This window comes from Gossypium hirsutum, chromosome A03 (assembly GCF_007990345.1).
Source record: "Gossypium hirsutum isolate 1008001.06 chromosome A03, Gossypium_hirsutum_v2.1, whole genome shotgun sequence".
Lineage (NCBI taxonomy): Eukaryota > Viridiplantae > Streptophyta > Magnoliopsida > Malvales > Malvaceae > Gossypium > Gossypium hirsutum.
The window spans coordinates 82,761,906-82,769,404 of record NC_053426.1 but is presented as its reverse complement, the minus strand read 5'-3'; the positions used below and the strand labels follow the sequence as shown (position 1 = coordinate 82,769,404).

Genomic DNA, 7,499 nt, shown 5'->3' with positions numbered 1-7,499 from the left:
TTAGACCTGCTGTTGCTGCAAATAATTTTGAACTGAAACCTAACACAATTCAAATGATACAATAGTTTGTTCAGTTTGATTGTTTGTAGGACGAGGATCCAAACACTCATTTGGTAAATTTTCTGGAGTTTTGCAAATAAGATCAATGGCATTTTTTACGATGCCATTCGCCTTCAATTGTTTCCCTTTTTGTTGAGAAACAAAGCTAAACAGTGGTTGAACTCGTTACCACGAGGGTCAATCACTACTTGGGAACAAATGACCGAAAAATTCTTACTTAAATATTTTTTGCCAGCTAAAACGGTTAAGTTGAGGAATGATATCTCTTATTTTGTGCAGATGGATCTAGAAACACTCTATGATGCATGGGAGAGATACAAGGATCTATTGAGAAGGTGCCCTCACCATGGGTTACCTTTGTGGTTACAGGTTTAGACTTTTTACAACAGTGTGAACCCCTCAACAAGACAACTTATCGACACAGCCGCCGGTGGAACTTTAAACGACAAAACACTTGAAGAGACTTATGAATTTATTGAAGAGATTTCACTGAATAACTATCACTGGCAAGTCATAAGAATAAAGCCAACAAAAGTAGCCGGTGTTTTCAACCTCGACACGGTTACTATGCTATCTAACAGGTAGAACTTTTAAATAAAAAGATTGACGGTTTATATGGTTCTACTCAGGTACATCCAGTGATGAGGTGCGATGCAAATGGAGGAGGAGTGCACACAGAATATCAATCTTTCAATCCTAGCACAGAGGAGGAACAAGTTCAATATATGGGTAATAATAATTCTAGACCTCAAAATAACCCATACAGTAACACTTATAATGCAAGTTGGAGGAATCATCCCAACTTCTCGTGGGGTGGCCAAGGAAATCAAAGGCCATAACATCCCCCAGGCTTCCAACAACAACCTTACCAGCAAGAGAAAAAGCCGAACCTTGATGAGATGATTACAAAATTTATTTTAGTAGTGGAAACCCGTTTTCAGAACACTAACCTAAAACTGCACTTAAAAACCAGTAAGCATCGATCCAAGGGCTCGAGAATAAAATTGGATAGCTGGCTAAGATGATTTCAGAGAGACCACCAGGGAGTCTACCTAGTAATACCAAACCCAGCCCAAAAGAGCATGCTTACGAGTGGGAAAGTGTTAGCTGAATCTGAAAAGAAGCCACCACAAGAAGCTGACAGAACCAAAGGAGAGGAAGTAAAACCGGAAAACAATGACAATCCAATGCCAAAGAAATATAAACTACCAATCCCATATCTAGCAAAGTTAAAAAAAGACCGCATGGATGCACAATTCGGTAAATTTCTTGAACTTTTTAAACAACTGCATATCAACTTACCTTTTGTTGAAGCTATATCATAGATGCCTACCTATGCAAAATTTTTAAAGGAGCTTCTAACAAATAAAAGAAAGTTTGAAGACTTATCTACAGTAGAACTTAATGAGGAGTGCTCGGCCATACTCCAAAATAAACAGCCAACCAAACTAAAAGATCCAGGAAGTTTTACTATTCCCTGCTTAATTGGTAGTTTGAATGTTGATAAGGCACTAGCTGATTTAGGCGCTAGCATTAATTTGATGCCATATAAAATGTTTAAACAACTTGGTCTTGGGGAACCTAAACCCACTAGGATGAGTATTCAACTAGCCAATAGATCTGTTAATATCCTAGGGGTATTATAGAGGATGTACTTGTAAAAGTAGATAACTTTATATTCCCTGTTGATTTCATTGTACTTGACATGGATGAAGATGTTGAAGTGTCTTGAATTTTAGGGCATCCATTTTTAGCCACTGCTAGGGCTGTTATTGATGTGGGTGATGGTAAATTGGTACTTAGATAGGTGACGAAGAGATTATTTTTAAAATTTATGATGCCATGAGATTTTCTAGGAACAAGATGACTCATGTTATTTTATTGACTCTATTGATCATGCTACTCAAGATTCTTTTTAGGAAATCATAGATAAGGACACGTTGGAACTGTATCTTGCCCAAGGAGAGGAGGTAGATGATGATTCCAATGAAAACTCCCCAAGACAAGCAGAATATGAGGGTATTAAGGTAAACGATAAACTTAAGCAAAAACCCTCTATTGAAGAACCTCCCAAGCTGGAACTTAAACAATTTCCAAATCACTTGGAATACGTATTCCTTGGAAATAATTCTACACTACCAGTGATTATTGCTTCTAACTTGTAACCCAAGGAGAAAGAGGAATTACTCCAAGTATTAAGAGAGCATAAAAGGGCCATAGCTTGGAAAATTTCTGACATTAAAGGGATTAGCCCTTCTTTTTGCACCCACAAAATTTTAATGGAAGATGAATATAGGCCATGCGTGCAATCTCAAAGACGATTGAACCCCAACATAAAGGAAGTTGTTAAAACTAAGGTAATTAAACTCCTAGATGCTGGAACTATTTATCCTAGTTCTGACAGTTCTTGGGTAAGTCCAGTGCAGGTTGTTCCTAAGAAAGGAGGCATGGCTATTATAACCAGTGAGAAGAATGAATTAATTCCAACAAGGACAGTCACATGTTGGAGAGTTTGCATTGACTATAGGAAGCTGAATGATGCCACGAGGAAAAATCACTTCCCGCTACCATTCATCTACCAAATGTTGGAAAGATTATTAGGGCACATGTACTACTATTTTCTAGACGGACTCTCTGGTTATTTTCAAATCCCAATAGCTCCTAAAGATCAAGAAAAGACGACATTTACATGTCTATACGGTACGTTTTCTTATCATAGAATGCCTTTTGGATTATGTAGTGCTCTTGCAACTTTTCAACGCTGCATGATGGCCATTTTTGATGAACTCATAGAAGATATCATAGAGGTATTTTTGGATGATTTCTAGGTATTCGATAACTCTTTCCATATTTGCCTTAAAAAATTTAAAACGAGTTTTAATAAGATGTGAGGAAACGAACCTTGTACTTAACTGGGAAAAATGTCACTTTATGGTTCAAGAATGTATTGTGTTAGGACATAAAATTTCTAGTAAAGGGATTGAGGTTGATAAATCTAAAATTGAAACCATTGAAAAACTACCTCCTTCTAGTTCAGTTAAGGCTATTAGAAGCTTTTTAGGACATGCTGGGTTTTATAGAAGATTTATTACAGACTTTTCTAAAATAGCTAAGCCTTTGACTAAATTACTAGAAAAAGATGTGCCTTTATTTTCAATCAAGAATGTTTAGCAGCATTTAATGCTCTAAAGAATAAACTGATTAATGCTCTAATTATAATCGCACCTGATTGGAACTTACCTTCCGAACTAATGTGTGATGCGAGTGATTTTGTAGTAGGTGCAGTTTTGAGACAGCGAAGAGACAAGCATTTTCAACCTATCTATTATGCTAGCAAAACTTTGACCACCGCACAAGAAAACAACACCACCACGAAGAATGAGCTGCTAGCTGTGGTTTTGCACTCTATAAATTTAGGCCATATCTAATATTGTCTAGAATTGTCATTTATACTGACCATTCTACTCTTTGCTACCTTCTAAATAAGATTGATGCAAAACCTCGACTCATTCGATGGATTCTGTTATTGTAGGAATTTGACTTGGAGATTCAAGATAAGAAAAGAGCTGAAAATCTCGCGGCTGATCATCTTTCTAAGCTTGAAAATTCAAGTAGCAAAGAGCTAGATGAAGTTGAAATAAATGATTCGTTCCCTGAAGAATAGTTTTTCGCTATATCTGATTCTAAGGTACCTTCGTTTGCAGACGTTGTGAATTTTTTAGCCGCTAATGTTACAACAAAAGGGTTGACACATCAGCAAAAGAAGTGATTCTTTACTGATGTGAAAAACTATTTTTGGGAAGACCCTTTTCTTTTCCGTATATGTGTAGATCAAGTCATTAGGAGATGCGTTATAAGGTCAGAAGCATTGAAAATCTTGAAACATTGCCACTCAGGACCGAATGGAGGACATTATAGTGGAAATAAGACCGCACATAAAACACTCAAATTAGGTTTTTATTGGCCCACTCTATTCAAAGACGCCAACAGGTATGTTACTTTTTGTGACAAATGCCAATGGACAGGTAATATCTCCAAACACAATGAAATGCCTCAGGCATATATACTTTCATGTGAAATATTTTACGTTTGGGGTATCGACTTCATGGGTCCATTCCCTAGTTCATTTGGGAATAAATACATCTTAGTAGTTGTTGATTATATGTCCAAGTGGGTTGAAGCCCAAGCTTTACCTACTAATAATGCTAGAGTAGTAGTACGATTCCTTAAGAAACTTTTCTCTCGAATTGGAACACCTAGAGCACTTATCAGTGATAGGCGTACTCATTTTTGTAACGCCCAATTTGACAAGACCTTTAAGAAACATGGAGTTCACCACAGAATAGCTACCCCTTACCACCCTCAAACTAGTGGCCAAGTCGAAGTAGCAAACCAAGATCTTAAACGTATCCTAGAAAAGATAGTAGAATTAAATAGGAAAGATTGGGCAATGAAAGTAGATGATGTTTTATGGGCTTATAGAACTGCTTTTAAGACCCCCATAGGAACATCACCTTACAAACTTGTTTATGGAAAAAGTTGTCATCTACCATTTAAGTTAGAACACAAGGCATTCTGGGCTATAAAATTTCTAAACTTTGATCCCAAACTTGTAGGTGAAAATAGGTTGATGCAGTTGAATGAGTTAGATGAGTGGCGAACCAATGCATATGAAAATTCACGCTATACAAGGAAGCAACGAAGCACCTCTATGATGCTCGTTTAAGACAACGCAAGCAATTTTAAGTTGGAGATCTTGTCCTGTTATATAACACGAGGCTCAAATTGTTCCCTGGGAAGCTTAAATCACGATGGTCAGGTCCTTTCGTAGTCCAAACTATCTTTCCATATGGCACAGTAGAGGTAAGTCACCCATCACAAGGCACTTTCAAGGTAAATGGACATCGTCTCAAACTTTACAACGGTGAGAATTTTAAAGACGATAGAGAGGAGCTACGACTCCATGAACTTTCCTAAATATACCCACAAGGTAGAGTCGAGCTTAGACTCTAAATAAGCGCTTCTTGGGAGGCAACCCAAGCACCAACCTCACTAAATAGGGTTTGATTTTTCTTTAACTGTTCATAGTTTAACTACAGGAAATTTTGACATTTGACAGGGATGAACACGGCCTAGCCGACGGGTATGCTTTAGGCCGTGCTCCTACCACAGGCAGCGACATGGCCATGCTATACGACCATGTGAAAATAGAGCAAAAATTTTCCCAAAACACGAGATTCGATACATTGCCATGGCCGTGTGACATGGGCGTGGGCAATCCTACCAAATTAACACGGGCGTGCGACACGCCCGTGCCCACCACCCATGGTCAAGACTGTCAAAAAAACATGGGCGTTGGAGAAGCGAACCACATCGTGCACGGTCGTGCGATACGACCATGTGACCACACGGCTTAGACACACGAGCGCATCCTCAAGCCGTGTGCTAATTTCTCGTTTTGTGATAAACAAGGGCTGGACGCGAGACACACGGGCATGGGACATGGCCGTGTGCGACCCGTGTTGAGCTACACGGCCGTTCCTCTTTTTTAACTTATATTATTTTATTTTTACTTTTATTTCTATTTCTATTTATTTTTGAAGACTCATGTTTATATTTTTAAAACTCTACTTATCTTTATGTTTATTATTGAATTATTCCCTTAATTCTCTTTCACAGTGGTGTCTTCTCTTTTATCCCTCAAAATCATGCCTTTCCTTTAGCTTTATCTTCAATTCTCGCTCTCACTAATCCAGGGATTTCGTCCACAATGTCAGAGCAGTTTCACTTTTCTCCCTCTCTTTTGATATTATCTTTATATCACTATTATATATCTTTATACATTGAGGACAATGTACATTTTAAGTGTGGGGGGATTATTTATATCATTATCAGAAAAATCCATGAATTGTGCCTTATTCTCACGTGATTCACTCATATCACTATTAGAATGAATTTTGATTGATTTATGATTTTATTGATATGTCTTGAATTAAAACATACGCATTTATGCATTGATTTTTTAAACATTAAGGAATTAAAGAATCAAGCATGATAAGTTGATTTTTGAGAATTAAAAATTTTTAGGTTGTTTCCCCAAGTTTAAGTATTATCTTGAGTTGAAATTCTTATGTTTAACATCAAAAAGCCATAATTTTTGTGAGATCTTGAGCCTTTAGAGCATATATTATTTCTTTCATGCTCACTTTTTTTTATTGCTATGAGTGCGTCAATATTAATTTGTTATTCTAGAACTTGCTTCGATTATGCATGTCAAGACCACATCATTAATTTGATATGTCGAGATGATAAAGGCACTTAGGTTTAACCCACTCACTCCATAAAAGTCTACCTTCATAATTAACCCTTAGCGAACCTTGTTGAGCCGAACAAGCCATTCATTGATGTACCCTCAATATTAACCCATAACCCATTATTGTTGAAATCCCCTCATTTGATCCCTATTTTTGTCGATATTTAATTTGAATAAATTGCTTAGCTATGTTTTATTTTTGATAGTTAGCAAAGTTCTATGTTATTTGATTTGATCTTGAAAAAAAAAAACATACATACATATTGTAGTAATTTTTTATTTTTGAGCTTAAGTATTTAATTCTATATTCCATGAAGAAAAACTCAATTCTAGGATCTTCTAATTAGGAATGTAATTTATCAGTTTTAGTATTTTTTCTAGTTAGGTAATTTTTCAATTTAATCTCGATTCTAACCTTTTCTTTTAGCTTGTGACCACACCCCCTAACCAAAGCCACGTTACAACCCTCTAAAGACCTTTTGATTGATGTATCATCTTAATATATAGTGGTACAGATTTGATTTTCACGCAAGCCTATGGTAATAACTTTTCATATTGACTGTTGAGCGCTAAATTTCTTGTCCTTAAACACCTCGAGTGATTTGTGTGAATCAAAGGTGATTACTCAAATGAGGGGAGACACCTATGTTTTCGTGATAAAATGCTCAACTTGGAATGTTTGAAACTTTGATATTCTTCGAGTTGAATTTTCAATTATGATTACTTATTGATTATTTTTAGACATTATTGATGAGAATTATAAGTTGAGAAGAATTTATTTTGATTGTGAGTTAAGGATTTTGCTTGAGGACAAGCAAATGCTTAAGTGTAGGGGTATTTGATAAGTCATAATTTATACATATTTTTATCCCATGCTTAGCATATTTTTGGATGAATTATCATCAGATTTGTGGAATTCGATGCTTCTAATCCTTTAATTTAATGTTTCATACTTAGGTGAGCATAGGAGAGTAAAAAGAGCGAAAAACAGGCCAAAAATAGAGAAAATGGGTCAACATGGGAAATCAACACGGCCTGGACTTCCTCACACGGGTAGCTCACACGCCCGTGTCTATTTAATAGATTGCAACAAGACCTAAGCCACCTCACACTGGCATGTCACACG

At 36.6% G+C, this 7,499-nt stretch overlaps 1 non-coding gene across 1 annotated transcript; it reads right to left on the bottom strand.

Annotated features, from left to right (window-relative positions):
- Positions 1-306: 306 nt before the first annotated feature.
- Positions 307-413, bottom strand: LOC121227809 (small nucleolar RNA R71). The gene has a single exon (XR_005925331.1). It is a non-coding gene; the product is annotated as a small nucleolar RNA R71 (small nucleolar RNA).
- Between the last annotated feature and the right edge of the window lie 7,086 nt (positions 414-7,499).